The sequence below is a fragment of the Malurus melanocephalus genome, unplaced genomic scaffold (assembly GCF_030028575.1).
Source record: "Malurus melanocephalus ecotype Western Australia unplaced genomic scaffold, MMel_1.1 scaffold_147, whole genome shotgun sequence".
NCBI lineage: Eukaryota > Metazoa > Chordata > Aves > Passeriformes > Maluridae > Malurus > Malurus melanocephalus.
Genome location: NW_026623379.1, coordinates 733870 through 754967, shown reverse-complemented (window position 1 = coordinate 754967; position 21098 = coordinate 733870). Strand labels below are relative to the sequence as shown.

At 49.8% G+C, this 21098-nt stretch overlaps 1 protein-coding gene across 3 annotated transcripts in view; it reads right to left on the bottom strand.

Moving 5' to 3' along the window:
• Window positions 1–20889, bottom strand: part of SLC25A22 (solute carrier family 25 member 22) — a 48613-nt gene extending 27724 nt beyond the window's left edge. Inside the window, exon 1 of one of the 3 annotated variants that reach the window (XM_057371444.1) lies at window positions 20800–20889. The gene's annotated coding sequence lies outside the window, so the exon portion shown is untranslated. Of the gene's footprint in view, window positions 1–4227; window positions 4309–18745; window positions 18770–20799 lie in introns of those variants that run through there. The other 2 variants (XM_057371447.1, XM_057371446.1) reach the window with 2 other exon arrangements.
• Between the last annotated feature and the right edge of the window lie 209 nt (window positions 20890–21098).

Below are 21098 nucleotides of genomic sequence, written 5' to 3'. Positions count from 1 at the left end.
TGGATGCTGAGCCAGAAGCAAAGGAGGTACCTTTGCCCTTTGCCTCTGGAATGAAATTTGCTCCTTAATTGCAGATTTCCCAAGCCACACCGAATCTCACATCCAACAGGGTGCCTTACAGGCCAACACCCACTCTGGAGACACCTATGAGCCTCAGTGTATTCCTGAGAATAAAAGGTCCCTGAAAGTGTGAAGAGCTAGTGATGGTGCAAACAGGATTGAGAATGAGTTCAGGTCYGCCTCCTTTTATATCAAGTGCCAGGGACAGGACAGCATGAAACCATTTGCACAGACCCACTCTTGAACAACATGAGGCTGAAATTGCCTTTTCTGCAGTCCCACATTCAACTGAAGCTGTGAGAGACCAGCACATGAAGCTCCCTAAGGAAAGGGACTCCTCTTCAAAACACTGCATGCAAACCTCACCCACTGCACCGTGCTGTTGTACCTTCTGTGACCCCTCTTCAGGCACTTTACCTGATCTCAACTGATCTGTGCCTGCAGACCTTAAAAAGCTCTGGATCGGCTAAGTCTGCACTTTCCAAGAGAAAATCATTTACACCCCTCATTACATGTGCTTTCATACGCATGTCCACAAGAGCAGTTTGGTTTAGGCTAATCTAATTTTCTATCTAATTAACCAGAGTGAGTATAGGAAGACCACTAGTGGAAAGGCTGTAACCCTGACATAAACAAGCCGTGAACCATGAAAACTCACTTGATAATGTCTACACCCTCAATAAACTTGTGTTTATTGAGTCAGCTCTGACAAAATACATGCACCGAGCAGTGCTGATAGCCTGCTCCAGCAAAATTCTTCCCTTGCTGCCTCTGCTGCACTCTTCCATGAAGAGGGGCATTCAGGAGGGCAGGCACCCATCACAAAGGGCAGCAGCAAGAAAAGACAGCCAGGATGCGAATATTCAYCACAGCCAAGGAGCCAAAAGAGTGAGACCAATTAACCAGAGTGAACATAGGAAGACACACAAATGATACACAAATACATGACAGGGCTGTTTCTTACCTGCTGACACAAGTAGGGCGATGGAATCCCTCTGCATTGAGAAGGACTTGGGACAGCTGAGTTTAGCTCTCTCTCCCCTTTTTCCTTGTGCCTACTGGCTTCAGTCTCCACCTGCCCAGTAACCACAGAGCCCTCYCCAGCTGGCTGATCCGCCTGGAAAACTGCTGCTGCTTCCCAACCAGGGAACAGATGCTCCTGCTGCAGCTACACAGCAAGATAGGGTAAAAACAACCTTCCTGGGTTTAAAACTGGGCAAAGTTACAGGTTTCCTTGGTGCTGGCTGTASAGCCAGCAAATACCAGGACTAGTATCATCTCTCCTAACAAAAGCCACTCAACTCGCGGACGAGCGACGGGAAGCGAACAATGTGATCATTTTACAGCAGACACCAGCACTTGATAACTGTTTAAACAGCACCTGGCACAGCAGAGGCCTGAATKTCTCTGGCCAGGGGATTTTAATGAATTAAGGGATTTTAATGCACTGAAGTGGAAAGCTTATTTGAGCTCTGTTTGTTTAGACAGAGCTCCAATGAACGACCATTTGCAAAACAAACCCAAAGTCACAGCAAACTCCATCTGACTACTTTGCTGTAATCTGCAGAACTCCCTGAGTCCCTTAGAAGAGGGTGAATGATGGCAGAGTCAGACCCCAGTTGCTTTCAGGTAGCTGCTACTGTTCTGCARTCTAAAGGGGGAAAAACACGCTGGGAAGAGAATGCCAGGAATTTTATAGGACAGTCAAAAAAACAAACCCAAAACAACATTACACATTTAACCTAGAAAGGAAAGAGATTAAGTAAAGACCTAAGTATATCTTCCCAGGAACACAGTGCTCTCAGGAGCCAAAAACTGCACATAAAAACAGGCAAGCATCTGCAGCCAAGCAGGGTGCAGCTCCAAGGGTTCCTGTGGCAACAGTGTCAGGGAGCAGAGCTTGCATCTTCCTAGAAAATCTCCCATCAGCACCTGAACTGGGGCAGCAGACAAGCCAGCAGCACAAAAAGGTGCTGATGCCTCAGCAAGTCTTTGTATTTTTCAGGAAAACAAGGGAACTGCAGGAACTGGGAACCTGCAAAAGGAGCTGAAAAGCTGGGAGGAAGCCAATAGTGGGTGGGTGGGTGAAACAAGAATCACCAGAGACCCACCTGAAAGCCAAAGGGGCTGAGCAGCCCTCATGGAAGGGGATCCTAAAYTGAACATCCCATAATTAAAAGAGCGAGAGCAGCATGGGAGTATTTTCTTCTTAGAGTGCTGTTAACACAGCCAGGCATGGATTAATGCCCCATTACTTGCACACCAGGACATCCCTTTTACATTTATTAAAATGATCAGGCAAATTAGTTTCAGAGCCACACGCACACCGAAGCGATGTGAATGGCCCAAAGCTCATGCTGACACAYGTAAACAGCCCAGGAGACTCCTCATTCCAGCCTTTCCCTTCCCTCACCTCCCAAAAATCAGCCCCAGACAGTGACAGAGCAGCCAGATCAGAGGTRCCACAATGCAGTCTTGGCCAGTTTTGGATGCATCTGGTCCTCACAGCCTAAGCCACTGGCAAARTGGTGCTATTTTTGTCCCCTGCCTTGCCACACATCTCCCACATAACCCACAAAGTGAGGCTTTCTCCAGGAAGGCCAACCTTTGTATCTGCTCTCCTGATCAGCCCGGGGCACGGGGCTGAACTCTCAACCTTCACTTATCAGCTGAAGGAAAAGAGCTTCCTAGAGACTCACAGCGTGGAGCGTGGAGGGGAGAACACAGACCTCATCATGTCTCATTAATGTGTCACACGAACAAGCTTGGATCAGAGATACGGGCACCCAACATCTCCACAAGCCAAGACACCACAGGAGAAGAAACAGGTTAAACTCACCCATACCTCTCCAACCTTGCTCACTGCATTTAGAGCCACCACACCGCCCTATAGATAGGGGTTCTCACCTCTAGCCCCAGATGCCACCGTTCTACTCCCAGTTTGAGCTGGGTGCAGCACCCTCCTYCTCCTGCTCTTCCCCTGTCAGGCTGCCAGAGCCACAGCTGGTATCCTCCAAGCCAGCTGTGGGCTCCCAGTGGCCCAGCTCTCCCAGTCCTGCCAGCAGCATCCCCCACCCCTCCCAAGAGGCCAGCTCTTCACTCTGCCCTCTGCCAGCACCCCCATTTCCAGATCCCCTCCCCAGCAGCCCCAGCGCAGCCRAGCACATCCTCTCCTCCACTCCTGTACATGCCAGGTTATCTGAGCACCCACATGCTGCCAGTTTGACAGAAAACCTTTAGCAAATGTCAGCTGGTGCTGTGGCCGAAGAAAGCAAACCCCTACACCCAAACGTGTGCCCATCCCTGATTTCATGCCAGCATAAACATTTGTGCTGAGCAGTCAAGCAGGAATGAGACAGAACTCGAGGCCAGCACATGCTGGAGCTGTCACTGAAAGCCAACTTCCAAACTACAACCTTGACTTAAAAATAAACAGCAGAAGGGAAAGTCAGGACTCCCTTCCATGTATTTCCATTTGTCTCAAAGCCCCAGCGAGAGAAGCTGATGTCAAGAAGCAGGGCTCACAGGGTGAGTAGGAGAAGCAAAGCTGTGCTAAAGGACACAGCCATGCAACCATTCACAGTCAGAGATGGCAGAGGGAAGCAATCAGCAACGAGTACCTGCTGGGACAGGAGAAACTCTCTGGGATCACCACAACTTCCCTTCACAGCACAAAAGCATCTGAAGACRCAGACAACTGCCAAATTTTGTTAATGATTGGAGAAAAGCTGCCATCACAACGATAAGGTTTAAGGAGTACAAAATGAAACTGCAAATATTTCCTGAGAGAAGCTGCTTTCTAGATGCGTGACAGGCACAATGTGCACAAGGGAGCTGGCACTGGCTAATGTCACCTGAGCAGAAGCTGTCAACTTGGCTCTTGCCTGCTCAGGACATTTTGGGACAGAGGGGTTGCAGGAAATTGGTGGCGGTTTAATCTGCTGCTTGTTTGCCTTTAGMCCCTTGAAAGCAGGGACTGCCATGAATTTCCTTGCAGGACCTGGCAAGGCATTAATCCCCAACAAAACAAAGCAGCTCTCAAACATACTAGTGAATGCTCTCCACCGTCACAGACTGTCACCTGTCCAGCTGCAAAGGGGACAGCACGGCCCTGTCACACCATTCTGCCAGCAGACAGAAGCCCCAAGGCTGCACACCCAAACTCACCTGCCCAGTGGTCAGCAGCCAGCTGTACCCGCACCTCGCTGGGCTGTGAAAGCRCCAAGCCCAGGGCAGTTTTCCTCTTTGCCTCAGGTGATAAAAGGCCAAAGTCCCAGTGGGGAGGTGCCATGCTAGCCTGCACCATTGCTCACAGCCTCTGGGGACAGGCTCAGCGGCACAGTGCCCACACAGCTGGCAAGGCACCAGGACGCTGAGCCTTAGCACGCAGGGCACTCCTCCCTAACAGCCCCTGTGAGGACCTTCAGAGCCAGCAGTCCCTTCCCACCCTCCACGACTGACCCCTGTCTCATGCAGCTTCCCTCAGGCTGGTTGGGATGGCTGTCCCTCTCCATCCCCTCCTATTCCYGTGAGAACAGTCAGCCTGGCACCCTCGCAGAACTGCACACAAACTTTGCCCCCATATCCATCCTCCACTCTCCCTGCACACTGGGGAGCCTCAGCTCCGTGCTGAGAGACCTTGTGATGAGAGAATGCCTCGAAACRCCTACCACATGCCACAAAGGAAAAGGCAAGTTCCCCACATGAGGGCATGTTGTAGAGRTGTTTGGCTTTGCAACAGTATAGATTTACCTGGGTGCCCACAGAGGGAGAAAAGAGGAACAAAACTCCTTCTTAGCAGTAAAGACTCCTCAGCTCTCATTCTAGCTCCATCACGAACTTGCCCTTCACCTTCAGAAGGATTTCAAACCACAGTTGGCAGCCTGAGGAACACCCTGTGCCTATGACAACATTCCAGCTTAGGAAAAAAACAARCCTTGAACAAAAACAGTTCAACATCTTAGCAGACACACTTACCGCATCCAAAGCAGTGCAGTCACCCGCAATGTTGCAACAGGAGTTACAACAGGGCCATTTGGAAGTGTCACAGGGGACAATCCTGCGAGCCCCKGGGACTACAACAATATCCTGTATTCTGATACTGCATGCACACTGTTGCAACTATCCCCTCCACCAGGATTTACTTGAGACTACAGAAGATTCACACAGCAGCAGTCCAGATTTGCCTGCCGTCCTCAGTCACCAGGGTCACCTCCTTGCAAAGCAAAAGAGTTACCAAAGACATCAGGCAGACCCTTGACTGCTGCTGGCAACTGCCCCTCAGTCTGCCTGCTCTAGGCTCAGCAGGAAAAAYACAGCATAGCTGCTGACCCAAAGCACAGATCAAAGTGAGAGGAGCAGCAGCAATCACTGGAAAGCAAGGGGACAAAACAGCAGGGAAGCAGGTGGGGAACTTCCTGCCACCAGGCAGCAAGAGCAGGAGGAACACACCCAGTTTTTCCACTCCCTCCCCTTTGGGCTCTCCAAACTGCTGGAAGCATAGGCTGGCCCCTCTCTCCCAGTACATCATCACGCAACTTTGTCTGTTTTGCTGAGAAATCTTTTGCAGTTAAGTAAAGACAAGAAGACAACAAGCACCTGCCATTACCTCTGTGAGAGCTAAGGCTTGGAGCAAGGCCTCCAAAATGCACAAGAGAAGTACCTTCCTAACCTGGAGAGCTTCTCCAGGCCAAAACCCCAGAAATTTATTTAGACTAGAGCAGAAGCCATTTGCTCTATTGCTTAACAAAAGGAGTCCCATGGAGGCCTCTTCTTGCATCAGCATGATCTCTTTGACATTGAGTTGTCGAGCCATCTGCCAAGACACAAAGACTTGGGGAACAGGCCTGTGCTGGTCTGGAACAAACACCAGATATAGCCTTCAACTTTGCATGTCTTGGGAAACTGTCCYGGATGGAGAAACAGAAAGCTAATTGTCATCTTGAAACTGGGCACAGATATCACTGCAGCATCATGCCAAAATCCCAATGCCTACCTGGGATCTGTCATTTTAGGGGCTGCTCTGACYTTCAGTCAAGGAAAATCCCTGTCCTGGAGGTTTTGCAACTGAGCTGCAAGATGGGATGAGTAAGGACAGMCCTTAGGAGAAGTGACTCACCCAGGGCTCACATGGGAAGTCTTGATATCAAAAAGACATTGGAGATGCCAAGCTGAAGGAACCGGAGGGAAGGTTTTAGCAGCACAAATGAGATTTCAGTCCTCTTACTCAGAACACATAGAGTCCTGCTCCACTGGAGGACAACACATTAAAACACTCTCTTAAGGCAACATCTTCCCTCRCAGGAGAGAGACAACAGGTCTAAAAGTGCTCACAGCACCCCTGACAAGACTGAGGGGAGCAAAGGAAACCCATGGGAAATACTGGCACTCTTCCCATCTCTAACTGCCTCCTCTCAAAGTTCTCAAAAAGGCAACTGGGTCAAGTCTCAAAGGACCTGGCTCTTCTGCTCTGCACAAATGCCACATCAAGCATGCTGCCCTGCTGCCCTGTCATTCCTCAGAATATTTAACAACACAAGTAACAAGCCTCTAAATTTAGGACAACTACTCATGCTCAAAGGCAAACTGTCTTGGAGTAGGTGCCAGAGGGCCAAAAACCCTTCCCATGCATGTCATCATMAAACCTTCAGTGATGTGGTCGTACGAGGCCAGGGCATGCCCATAGCAAAAATTCAGGCCCAGCTTTAAAATAGTGGTGAATTCCAATCTTTGGTCTGTAGAAACCTGCAAGTCCCTCCACCAATTCAAAGGGATGGCTAAGAAGTGGCTACAGAACAAGTAATCCATATGCAAACACAATGAACTRTACATACATACAGTAGCAGCTTCTACAAGAAATGATCATTTACATTAAGATTATAATGGGCTAGGCAATTTTGCAGCTGCAGAGCCAACAGCAGAAGCACAAGGTAGCTGAGAGCCAGTGAAACAGCCTSCACATGGTCATGCTGGTGTACAACCAAATGCACCTTGGACATTGCTGGACAAACAAACATGGGTGCTTATTGCCAGTAATGCCCCTTCCCAAGTGCCACCTGCCAAATCATGTAGTCACGTGTTGAACTGATGCGATTCTAACTATTTTTAAATCCACCTTCCTCTGGATCTGCTCTCTGTACCAGTTTTAATGAAATTACAGCTTTAGAGACATGCAGCATTAGCTGGAGAGGGAAGACAGTTTCGTTGAGCTTTTGGGAGTCTGGCAGATGGGAGACAGAGCAAGGGGAACAATTAAGAACTTAGATACAGCATATCTCTTCAATAATCTGTGATGGTCAACAAAAAGGCAAAGCCAGCTGACAGTGACAGACAGACCAGCCCTTTGATCTGGAAGGACACACCATGGAGAAAATAAATGGTGCAAATCCCTCTCTTGGGTGCTCTGCCAAGAGACCGGTAGAGTAGGAAAGAGTTCCCCCCTCCCAGTTTAAAATAATTAACAACAACCAACCAAGAAGCCCAAAGGAAAGTAAGGGTCAGATTCTAGCTCACTCAGTAGGAACAAGGTAGAGCACTGAGTTGAGGTCCTGGGGCCTGAAAGGAACCATTCATTCCCCACCAGCAATGAAACCAGGGCTCTTGGCTCTCAGCTTTCTCTGCTGAAAGAAAGGGGYTCCAGTGACCCTGCTGAGAGGAAGAAGCATCTTTTCAGGCCAAATTACAGCAGTACCTCACCAGAGCAACTCTCGACCAACCACAGAGCTGCTCCTGTTGGATGCCTTAATGTGTGTATTCCTGGTGATGGTGCTGGTTCACTGTGGCCAAACTGGAGGCTGCAGAAGGACTGACAGCTCAGGTCACTGCTGTGCCCAGTGTGGAYCCTGAGAGCTGGCATCCCTGCCCTGGGACTAGCATGGACAGTGGCTTTGTGAGCTGCTCTCCCAGCTCCATCAGCACCCTGACCACTGACTACTTCCTCCTGGATTGCAGGGGATCTTTTCTGCTCTCCYTCCCTGTCCAACAGCTCAGGRGGCTGGCTGCCCTGGGGTTATCCAGTTTTAYTGGTAAAGACTGAGACAAAGAAGGCATTAAGCACCTCAGTCTTTTCCTCAGCCCCTGTTGCTGTTTCTTCTGCACCCAACAACAGATGGGGATTCTTTCTGGCCCTCTTTTTTATTGTTAGTGTATTTATGAAAACCCGTTTTATTGCCTTTCACAGCAGTGGCCAGACTGAGCTCTAGCTGAGCTTTTGCCTTTCGAACCTTCTCTCTTCATGACCTAACAACATCACATCCTTGTACAGTTCCTGAGTCRCCTGCCCCTTCTTCCAGAAGTCATGGACCCATTTTTTTCCCCCCCAAGTTCCTGCAAAAGCTCCCTGATCAACCAGACCAGTCTTCTTCCCCGCTGGCTCATCTCTTGCCACATAGGGACACTGTGCATCTTTAACGTTTCCTTCTTAAAGGATGTTCAGCCTTYCTGGACCCCTTTGTCGACGTCCTTCCTTACTTCATCAAGAATCAAAAACTCTATAATTTTGTGGTTACTGTGCCCCAGAYTGCCTCCAAGCACCACATCTCCCACCAGCCCTTCTCTGTTTGTGAACAGCAGGTCCAGGGGAGCAGCACCCCTGGTAGGGGTGTCCTTGACTGTCCCTTGTGCATCCACTGCAGCACTCCAGTCACAGCAGTCATCCCACCACATTTCCACAATGGTGTCTACGTCACAGCTTTCCTGCTGCCACGCTCCCTCCCAGCTTCTTGGGCACCTCCCCGCTGGCACAGCGTGGGAAACAAAGTCCTTGATTTAGAGTGAGCAGTACTTAGCAGCAACTAAAATATCAGCATGTTATCAACATTGTTCTCATATTAAATTCAAAACACAGCACTGTACCAGCTACTAGGAAGACAATTAACTATCCCAGACAAAGCCACAACACTGGCTAAAAAAGCTGTCCTGGAAAATACCTCCTATCTTGGTGTGTACCGAGCATTCCACAGCTCTGAGCCAGCATGAGCCAAGCAGTGTCACTGTTCCTGCTCCTGAATCAAAGGAAAAAAGAGCAGGGGGAGGGAAATCACCATCTCTGGCCAGCATCCGAGGTACCCCAGCAGGTATTTATCTTCCCCCAGACTTTCTTGGTTTTTTCTCCCCCCTGAACTGCACATGGGCATACAGCCCTGCAGATCCTCACCCGTCGCATTGCCTCACCCCACTAACCACTCACAAAACCTTCATTTAAACATTGGGCTCCCCTGAGAACAGACTCTAAGAGAGAAGAAATAGATTTGTCTGCTTCACCCTGCTACAGCAACACTTGTGTGCATCCCCTGTCATTCCACGGAGATCTCAGATTTATTTTCCTTCTGTGCCTCCCAGGAGGTCCAGGTTCTCAGCAGATGCAAGCCAGAACTCACTMTCTCTGCTGGAGCCTGGGGACTTGGTCCCCTGCCAGCTGCAGCAAGAGGGCACATCATTACAAGTACATACACACTTTGGTCCAGTTTCATGGCGTTTTGCTGTCCCTTTGACTGTAACAACTTCATCTTCTYAGTGATGCTCCTGCACAAGCTCATGATGGACAAGAGCAGCCCAAGCCTTGAAAGCCCAAGCTTAGTTGGCAGAAACAGCAAATGAGTGAAGTGAAAAGAGGGAGAGGGAGCAGGCAGGATACCTGTAACTCACCCCAACAGTTACTTGTAGGAAACACAACCAAAACTGTGCAAGCACATCAACAGCTTTCCAGCCCCATTTTTCCTGCTCTGCCTCCCAGCTCACCATAAAGAACACAAACTGTGATAACAGAAGAAAGGGGAAGAAGAGAAGAAATGCAGGAAGTCTCCTGTGCATGTATAGTGGTTTTGTCTGAAAAAAGTCCCCAAAATACTCAACTCACTCATTTTAGAATCCGTGAAGGAATTTACTATCCCACATACAAGACTACTGGAGCAAAAATACATGCCACCATCCTGGACTCACAGACTGCATCATTCCAGGGTGGTGGAGCACACACCACAACCCGCAGCTTCTGTGAGAAAAGGAAGCACCAAATCATAACCTGCAGTTTCTGTGGAAAAAGGAAGCAAAAAAAAAAAAATCACCCAAACAATGAAAAACAAACCAAACTCCCAAAACACCTGGTGGCAAACCTCCTGGCAGCATTCCATAGGACCTAGCTAAATGTTGTGCATGGCATGACCCAGAACAGTAAAAGGAACCAAGGACCACAGTGCTGCAGCAAATGAAGTTACTTGCAACTATTTTTGTGCTTTCACAAGAACCTTGCTCTTTTGCAGTCTCAAATACGGACAGCACCAGAATACACTAGTCACTTCCTCTGCCTCAGAATCACCAAGGAGAAGTAGAGTAGACAATGAAGCAAAATTACTATCACTACCTAGTATATAACCTGATTGCAGCAGAGTTCAAGCGTGGGTCGCCAAAGTTTATTTCTGTAAATTTCCGCCTTCCATTCTGTGTCATATTTCGCGGATTCATTCTACAGATCCTTTCCTACCAAAGTGTAGAGCAAATATCTACAYTGGAAATATCCAGGGCTCGTTGTTTAGTAAACCTGCACTGAAAGTTCCATTCCATCYACTGCGCCTGCTGCTAATTCCCTTCACAGCTCTGCTCATTAATAAAAATACAACACAATAAAAGAGAACTGCACACACAGATCTCACCCAAATTTCCTCCATACTGGCTGGTCCTGAGTCACCACCAGTGATTAACTGTTGCCATGCACTGAGGAGGACACGGTTATTAAATTAATAGGGGCTGCTTAACCTGGCTACAAATATACATGAGTTCTTTGTGCCTTAGTGAGCTAATAAGGCATGTGCTAATTACATTAATTCAAACAAGCCCAGCATGCCCTGAGGGCAAAGGGAGAGAAGGGTGCAGCAAACCCAGGGTTCTTTCATAATAGCTGTGAGAAAGCAGAAAGTACTTGCCTTGACACAGCTTTTGGAGAAGCACAGGAGCGCTTCAGCTGTGAGCCCTCCGGCTCACTCAGCCCAGCTGCTGCCCGGTTAATGTGCAAAATCCCTGCTGGTTCACTCAGCCCTCGGTGCAATGACAGAAAGGCCAGACAGCTTSTCCCTTCCCATCTCTGTGGCCCAGAGCACATCACAAGCCTTGGGATGACATTTCGGGACCCTGGGACCCTGCTGGCAGACCCTTTCCCACATGGCACCAGCAGCCTCAAGCCCTGCACCGAGGGCTGCAAGTCCCTCATCACYCAGCCTTGTGCTGCTCCTCAAACAGCCCCATCTCCTCCACATCCCTGAAGACAGCCAGGACAGCTCAACCACACAGTGTGCAGAGTCTGCAGCGGGACCTTAACCGAGTTAGGCAATCCCAACACACACCCCAAACCTACCTGGCAATGGAGGCAGGCAGGAGGGACAGTTACACCTCCCATGTCAAAACGGGAACAGAGCCTTCAGAAACAGAACGGGCTGCAGCAGGAGAAGAAAAAGGACAGTGGGAAAGATACACACAATCCCAGCAAGGTTCAGATTTCCCCAAAAGGAGCCTACCACCTCTCCAGCACAAGGGTAAACAGATCCCTAACCTCTGTCACCCCTGGAGAGGAAAGCTGAGCATCAGCTCTGCTCACACTGACGGTGTCTGCTAAACACTGTGACCACTTCCTGGCATGCAAGGGAAGGAGAGGAAGAGAAAGAGAAGAGGAGAGGAAGGAGAGGAAGAGAAAGAGAAGAGGAGAGGAAGTTGTTCATATTTCTTGGCACCTGCAAGGATACACGCTCACCAAGTACTTTCTGAAGGTTTTCTTTTCCTGTGAGTACAGGGGGACTGTGCTGGAGCAAAGCAAAGGTGTTGGGTTTTTTTTCTCCTCTCTGTTCCCACTCCTTCCTATACTGCATGCATCTGGCAGCACACAGGGCCATCCCTAGCAGATGTGAAAAGCAATCACCTTYCTCTGGCTGCTATGCCATGTGAATTGTAAGTGTTATAAAGGCGTGATATTGTCTCTCCCRGTCAGAGACACTCTATAACCAGGCACCAGGTGAGACTCAATGCTACAGAAGAGCAGCACAACACAATTTGTCCTGCACAGAGAAGCACTGCTACAGKCTTGATGCAGTTTTCGCAGTGTGTTGGTGGAGAAGGTGCAAAGATTTTCATGAAGGGAACAGTACCAAGGATTTTTAGCCCCTGGAAAGTGCCACATGATTTGCTTTCCCAGGCAGAGACTGTGGTTACTCAATCACTTGTCCAGCACTTTAGGCTACTGCTCTTCCTTTCCGCAGCAACTCAAAGAGCTCATTTTGAACCAGGCTTATTCCCAGATCATGTGTAGCTGTGAACACACAAACACTTGTGTTGACACAAGCAGAGAGAAGCAGGAGTGGAAGCAGGGYTGTTCCTTGGCAGTGGCCTGCAGTGGCCTGCTGAGTGTAATGATAAAGTAAACCAATATACAACAATAAAACAGAACAAGAATCCCTCCAGGAGAGCCTGGAAGATAAGAGCTTCTGGGYCCTGAACAGAATTATTTAAAAGGCMTAGTAACCCAGAGCCCTGTGGATCTGAATGTGAATTGACAGCTATCACTCAGGAGTCCCAAAAAGGGACTGCTTGAGCCTGGCCGGAGCTGCAAAGCACCCCATGAACCCCACACCCTGATCTACACCCTGATCCTGCAGCAAAGCCCCAGTGCACCGAGGCATCGGCCAACACAGGAACCAACGCTAAAATACCACAGGTTCATGAAACAGGAGCTCAGGGCRGGAAAGGACRGATCMTTCCTGCATCMCCCTTTGGARTCAGGAGCTGGGCTCCACCTAAGGCAAGGTGACAGAGAAGCATTGAGCAGGAGCCACGGTGTAAGAATGCAAACACTGGTGCACAGGCTGCAAGCTCAGCTGCCCACTAGAGCCAAGGATGTATTTCAGGTRCTGTTTGTACAAGAGACCAGACATGGAGAATTGACAGGATAACAAAAGGACATTTCCCAGCCTTCCAAACACTTCACAACGGCAGGCAGAGACCTCTGAAAAATAAATCTTATCTCATTATTTCTCAGCACCAAATGCAGAATTTGACTAATGCTCCCAATGCACTAGAAAAAAATGCCACTTAAATGTCATGTTAATCAATATTCCCTGCCTCTCAGCCACAGGATACTGCTCCTGCCAGTCCCTCTGCTGTGGGGSTACGTGAACACAACTGCTCCATTCCCACATCACAAATAGCACTTCTCTCCTCCCACACAGACCACAGCAAAATGGTTCCTTCCTAAAAGCGCATCAGCAGCCCCACATGGGTCATGCAGCTCCTCAAGAGGTTAGCAGCTCCTGCATGGAAACTCATACACATTCTGTGACAAGCAGAGGAATTGTCAAGGGGACTGCAATCATCCTCTGATGGCTCAGGAGTCTGTGGCACGATCCATTCACCAGCTCCCAGCTCAGAGCCCAGAGTGTTTGAATCAGCAGGCTGCAGGGCAGGCAAGGCGTTCCCAGCAGAAAGACAATATATTCTGGAGGCTATAGGCACATGAAAACACACCCAGTCCTGTCCACTCAAACAGAGTGCAGGGAGATGGGTAACACAAGAAAGGAAAAAGAGAGAGAAAGTGAAGTGTATCAAATTTGGAAAGTCATTCTCTGAACATCAGATGTCTCATCCGGCTACTCCATAYGCACAGGGCAATGCTGCTGCCTGACAGATGTATCCACAAGAATTTACCTGACACATCCTCAGGGAAGCAATTCATCTCACATTGCTTAATAATTAGACCTGTTTCCAGAAAGTTTCCAAACAAAAGTCACTCCTGAAAGGCACCTCACAACTCTGCCCTAATCATCAACACAGTCTCACAGAGACACCTCTACCAGAGCAGCCTGATGAGCGGGCACAGCTGAACCTCACCACTGGAAAAACGGGGGCTTGCTCCACATGGGGACCTAGCAGAACCACAGAGAGTGAGTCAGCAGTGTGCAGATCCCTCCTGAGCACAGGGAGGCTGTGGGAGCAGCCTGCTCAGCCTCCCTGGAGCGTGCTGGCAGGGAACACGCTGCAYGGCACACGCGGGCATGCGCCCACACACAGCTCAGCAGCGACCTGGCATTTCTTCCCCCCTTTCCAAAGCCAAATTCAGACCATCTGTTGAAGTATTTCTGCAAATCATCCCTCTTTCAGGAAGGGCCGGGGGCTGAGTTTAGTTGTTTATATAGCGTCTGGCATTTCTGTAGTGCTTATCACTTCAGTATCCAAGCTATTTCCTCCAAGCTCTCCATTACTTTTGAAGAACCAGGGTGAGGCACCATTGAATCTACACTGTAAGTTCCTGCAAAAAATAAAAAGGGCATCAAGAAGACATGCACACATTTAGCTGCTAACAAAGCACGTGGGACAGTTCAGCAGAAGGGAGTTGGGCCAACACAATGAGTTTTATGTCCTTTCAAAAACTACTACGCTTAGAAAACAGCCTTCATAAACAACAAGTGCACCTGTTGTCTTACAGAGAATAGGAAAAGGAAGCTAGTACCCCTATCCTTGAGAAACTAAAAAAGGGAAATGAAACACCTAGAAGAAGAGACCATTTACTACATCAGATCATACCAGTCTACACATGGCCTTGAAGGTGTTTCCATCCCATCACACCCAAGGAGCAACAGGGAACCACCCTTTCCTCTGCCAAAGGTGCAAGCAGCACACCCATTAAGGGCAGTAAGGTGTCATACACCACAGTGACAAGGACAGACACTCGGCAGCAGCAGAAATGAAGATGGGCTGGCCCAGACTAAGCRCACCACACGCTGCAGCTTCATTGCAGGCACTTATGCACACAAAGCCAGCACTMGTCCTGGCTCTAACTCTAACACCGCACAGCACAGTCCCTTGTCAAAGTACAGTGGCTTCACTGAAAGCTGCAGCTGAATTCTGAAATGAAGGATCATGGCTACTGCACCTCTTTCTGGCTTAATCCAAACCAATCACTCACGTGCACAGCATCTCTCTGCTACCAAAATGATTTGCTGAAAGTCCCCTATCTTTATGTTCTAATTAAAATGAAAAGCACACACCTCTCTTCTCAAACACCTCCTCCAAGCCAGTTACTCAGTGCAGAAGCATCRCTGTCCTACATAAGAGATTTCCTTCCCCTTCCCTCTCCCCACCCTGTCCACAAAGCTCCTCACAGCTGAGGTAACCTTTAAATTGAGAGTATGAGCCCCAACCATAGAGTCAAAACTCCAGGTGAAGCAGGCACAGTCTTTGATGTGACTTAGTCATCTCCAGCTCCTCAAATTCATGCTATTTGGGGAAACTTAGCTGGGTCAAAACCAACCTCTCTCCTTACAGCTTCTGGATAAATGCCTCAGATACAGAAAAGAAAAAAAAAATCCAGACAGCTCTCCTGATATGCCATACACCAGATTTGGTGCCAAAGGAAGGAGCAGGGCACAGGAAGGTTTGACAAGACATASTCATCCACCCACAGGACTACCAAAATGAGAACAAGTACCAGTTACGAAAAACTTTAACAAAATAAAATAAGATTGCACTCCTGTGAGCAGCTCATCATAGACTGTACTAAATAAAGGTCAACAGAGACCCCATAAATTAAATAAACAGTAACCCATCATATTCCTTCAGATACAGAGCAATCATTGCTGCCTGGGGCTGCTCCCTTCCCCAAACATATAATCTCCCTGTAGACAGCCCTACTAAGGCAGGAAATATCCAAAGCTTTTATATTTGCAGAAGTGTAAGAGGAAAGTGCCAGACAGAAATCCAAACCACACAGAGTGACAAGGTCTTTTCATTAGGTTTGTCTGGGATTTTGCCTTGTTTTCTAAAGCCTTTGTACCTCCTGTTACTTTATCTTCACAATAACTTGAACTACCAGGCAATCAATACTGCAAGGTTAAAGCAACATCCAAGTTTGGCATTGGACAGCTCAATCCACCTCCTCCTTCCTGCTATCTCTGTGCCGGAATGCAAACAGAAGAGGACAGAAAAAAAAATATTTATCTGCTGTTAGGATTAGCTGGAGCAACACAGCGTTAGCYCTAGCAAGCCGCCACTGTTAGGCTGGATATGGCCAAGTGAGAGTCCCCAGCCCCAGCAGGCACAGCCAGAGAACTCAGCCTGGCTAAAGGAGGATGGCTTCATCAAATCTTGGTGCCAGGGAAGCTGAAACACGCTGCCCTGTTAGACCTCAGACACCYCTCTGGCAGAGAAGAGGCACCTGCAGTCACATCCCTGCTGTCTCACTGTAGACAGGCAAGACAACTGGCTCAAGCAAGGCTGGAGTCCAGGCAGATATTTATAAGAAATGCACCATGGAACACAGGCATGGTGTTCAACATATTCAAGAGTGACAAAAAAACAATGCACTGCCTACAGCAGGCACTATCCCCAGCTCACTTGCCATGATAAGTAATCAACAATTCCATCTCTCCCAAATTCCAGTAGTACACGTTTGGTCATTTCTAAGAGAGCCTGACCACACAAACATGGGCGTTAAAGCAGGCTTTTGCATTTCCTGAAAATACGTTAAAGATTTAGGTGAATGCCTTCATGGATGTAAAAGGAACAACTATCAGTCCTTATGTGCCTGCAGTAGAAGAATGCTGTGAACAGGCAGATTCTCCCCATCCTGCACTGTTGGTGTAGAAGGAGCAGTACAGACATTTGTCCTACACAGTATTGCAGATTTTAACAGGGGAGCAGAGGCATTTGGGAGAAAGACATTTCCAACTGGAAGCCTAACAGGACATTAACAAAYTTGTAAGTGACACGCTAAGAAGGCAGTGGGATCAGACTCTTCCTGTTGCATGAGGGCTCCCACATGATGCTCAGACTGGTGCAAACCAAATTTGCTCCACTTTCTGCCAGAGTTCATCAACTTACTCCAGTAAAGGGTGAAGATGTGAAGCCCTGGAACACCACTGATGGGCCACCAGCTGTGTAGAAACTTCATTCTAAGGAAAAACAAAGCAAAAAAACCCAAACCAAACCCACAACAGAACAACAGGGGAAAAAACAGTCTTAAAAAGGAAGGCCAGGAAAAAGGCAGGCTTAGGAAGAAATACCTCCCTGTTCTAGAACAGCCTAGAAAAGGGGAAACTACAGAAACTCCTTTCATAGGACATTAGCATCCATCATAACACACAAGAACTGCAGCACTCAGGATCACAAGGAAATTCATTTGTCCCAGCCATTCCAAACTCAGTTTGGTAACACATCATCTCCCCAGCCCAGGCTCTCCTAACAACAGAACAAAAATATTTTGTGTTTTTCCAACCGTTTTCCTTTCCCCTTGGGGCCTAGTTCAAAGCTCTTTTATGTCATTCTGACAGCACAATACAATTTTAGGCAGATAAACCCAGCCCATTAAGAGATACACCCTGTGCAAAGACATCTTGCTGGCACTGGAAAGTTGGCAGTGCAAAAGATTTGCAGTTCCCTGCCTGCAAGTGAGACCAGGGATCGAGTGACAAAAGCAAGCATTGCATGGAACAAGGCAGACCTGCTAGTCGGCACCAGGGGATGAGTGCCTCTGCAGTTATGGTCAACATTGCTAAACTTTTCTTCCCACTGCACAAGCCTTTCATCCCTCAGACTTCAGAAGGACATCTCACCTTCCAGTAGCTACTTTGAACCGGGCAATTACCCTCCAAGAGCATTTTGTTTCCACAGTGGGATGAGAGTCCAGAGGCTTACCAACATCTGTAAAACAAGCAGCTGCCAGCCCAGCAGCAAACACAAAACCTGACCCTTATGAGGACCCAAGATGGAGCCCATGTGGCCTTACACCACCTCCAGGTACTGCTAGCTGAGGAAGAAGAAACAACTCATCAGCCACCCTCAGAGCTGCAGGTTATTCAGATAAAACCCAGAGTGTGTTAAGGAAGCTTCCCTGTCTGACCATGCAGGAGCCACTCTGKCAGTCACACTCCCAYCACTCCAGACTTTCCCTGATTGGACTGAAGTCCCCTCACAGCCTGCAGCTCCAGTGACCCCATGGGTGCCCCTCTTGGCTCCCTGCACACCCCACACTCACACAGTCAGACAGGGTTTCCTTACTGGCTCAGCTCTGGGTTTCCCACTGCAGTCTCAGATGTCTGARTCGTCTGAGTAATTTAATCGTGGTGCAGTCACACAAAACCAGCTCAAGCTGGTGCCTCTGGGAAGGGACCCCCAACAAAATGCATTCCTGAGCTTTTATACTCATGCAGTTTGTGCACCCAGACAGTCTGGGGTCTTCTTGCTGAGTCATCAGCTCCTGCTGTATCCCTGTGYYCATYGCTGTSCAAAGGGTCAGCACCAGGTCACAGTCCCTTTCCTGGGGCTCCTGACATTTCCCCCACCCAGGGCACAACCTGCAGCTCACACTGCAGCTGCACACCCAGCAGTCAACACGGTGTGCTCCTCAGCAAGTGCCAAAGCTACTTAACTATTTTCACAGCACTGCATGGTCATCACACACCCTGCACCAACTGCACTCTCTACACTGGGCTTTCACCCTCAAGGAAAACTGTTCTCAGGGGAGCCTGCAGAACTGGGTCCCAGGTCAGGGACGGTGGCTCTACGCACAGGTTTTGYTCTAGCTAAACACAGCACATTTTCCCAGCTAGAAACACAGCTGCCCTGCTCTGACAAATTTCTCCCTCCTACTGTTTCACAATTCTYAGGATGACAACAGTTACGCAAGAACAACTGTATAGGCACATGAAATGCTTACAGCTTCTAAGCAAGACTTTCCCCAGATTTCCCTTATCAGAGCACAGCTCCAAATCCTCACGGCTCCTAGGCTTCACGGCACAMCAAACACCAGTCACTGCACCTCGGTGCCTTCTCTCCATCACACCTTTGCCCTGCCAGAGACCTACAAGACAAAACATGATGCACAAGTGAGCAGGGCGCTGCTTCCCCACGGACATGCTGCTGTCACCTTGGCCAGCCAGGTAGGTATTTCCCCCATCTTGCCCACTAATTTACATCTTGGCAGGAAAAAGGGAGCAAATGGTCTTGACAGTCTGCCAGTGACTTGTACCTTTTTGTAACTTAATACAGCACACTACCCCTTCTTAAAACGGCAGCAGGAAGATGTTCGATGGCTCTGGCATCCTAGTAAGACATTAACAAGATTGCTGGGCATGAAACAGGACTGCAGACTTTCCTTCTGTGCAGAGGAGGGCTCCAATTTACGACACAGATTTGATCCCTTTTCCAACTCAGCCATCCATCTCTGCCATGGATCACCACCCACCTCAAAACACAACCCTCCTTTCTACAACAGGCACTCGGTGAACMGATGAGCCCAAGAGCACAGCACCAGGACAAAAACTGCACCTGTATGAACAACTACAAGTAGTAGCACGCAGTTAAAAATCCTACAGGCAAGACATTCAAAGGGGTAAACCCTCATTAAATCCTGATGTTTATTTTCRGAGGAAGAGGTTAGAGGAACTCCTACTATTAAACCTTGCGCACACCTTTTGTTTATAACAGCTTGCTAAACACAAGKGGAGGATAAGAAGACAAGCACCGCCAGAGTCCCGTGCCATACATTGTTATCAGCTGAATGCCACTCTTAGTTCAGTTGCTTCTTGCTTGCCACTGCCAAGAAGCAAGTTCTTGAGAGGCAAAGCCACAGTTACTTGCAGTGATCAAAATCACTGCAGATACCATCCCAACAGCAGCAGCAATACCACGGAGTCCAAACCCCAGCAGCAGCGAGACTCTYGGAGGTAAACATACTATGGTAAAAACACCCACTATTTGACTGTAAACATTTAATAGCTAAAAGACATTAGGCCAAGTAAATATAGCTGGAATCCTGCTCTGACATTTGTTACCCTGACACCTGCCAAGGTGTATAAACCAAAATCTGAGAAACCTTGCAGGAAAAGAGGCTGAGGCACTTGAAAATCCGATTTCCACAACTTCACCCTCACCCAGTAGGAGCCCAGCAGCTGCAGAGGGTGCAGCAAGAGAGATGCTTGGGGTCCAATTCCCAGGGTGACCTTGAGGAAATCCCACAGTCTGTCCATATTTACACTTTCCCCATCCATTGAACGATGAGCACAGTAACCTTGACCTACCTGAAAGAGGCACAAGATCTGGCTTAGGAGAGTCTGGAAGGAGCTCAGAGGGGCTTAGGTGCAGGACCTGCGCTGCGACCTGGGCGGTCAGGGAATCCCTACGAATCGCCCCAGAAATCAGAAGCCCCGGAGAAAGTCCGAAATCGCTTTCAACATAAAAAGCTGCAGCTCCGCGGCACTAAGGGGCTCGGCGGAGCCGCACACGTGTCACCCGCAATTTCCCCGGCGCGGGCAGAGGAAGGAGCACGGCGGCTGCAGCCCCCGCGCCCGGCAAGGGCGATCCCCGCACCGCGGCAAAGGCAGCGGATCAGCCCCGGGAGCCCCACGCAGGCAGCGGGACCCCAGCCCGGGGACGAGGGGAGGGGCTGGGGACACGTAAAACCCCCAGCGTGACGAGGGGAAGTGGCCAGGGGAGCCCGCAGCTCCAGGATGAGGAGGGAACGTGGGGAGCCCGCGGAGCCCGCAGCTCCCCGGGGCGAGCAGACAGCCCTCCGGGGCGAGCAAACAGCCCGCCGGGGCCCGGGGCCGCAGGAAGGACACCCCTGGGATGAGGGGCCGGGGTAAGCGGCGGCGGGGCCGGGGCAGCAGGGGCCAGGCCGGGATAAAAGAGCTGCATCCCGGCGGCAGGAGGGTTGTCGAGACCCCCGGCGGCGCTTCCCGAGGGCCGGCAAAGGGCTGTGCCCGCACTTACCGGGGCGGCGGCGGCGGCAGCTCCCGCCGGGGCCGGGGACGGTGCGGCGCGGGGTGCGGAGCTCCTGTCGCGGCGCGGCCCGGCCCGGCTCAGCTCTGCCCCCTCCGGCCGCTCTCGGCGCAGGAACCACCGCCGCCGCCGGTCCCTCCCCGCCGGGGCGGCCGCCGCATCCCCATGGCAACGCGGGCCGGGGCTCCCGGGAATCGCCGCCGCCTTCCCCGGCCGGGAGCGGGGTCCCGGGGGTGCCCCGCCGTGCCCGCAGAGCKCCCCCGCCCACAGCCATCCTGCGAGGCGGAACA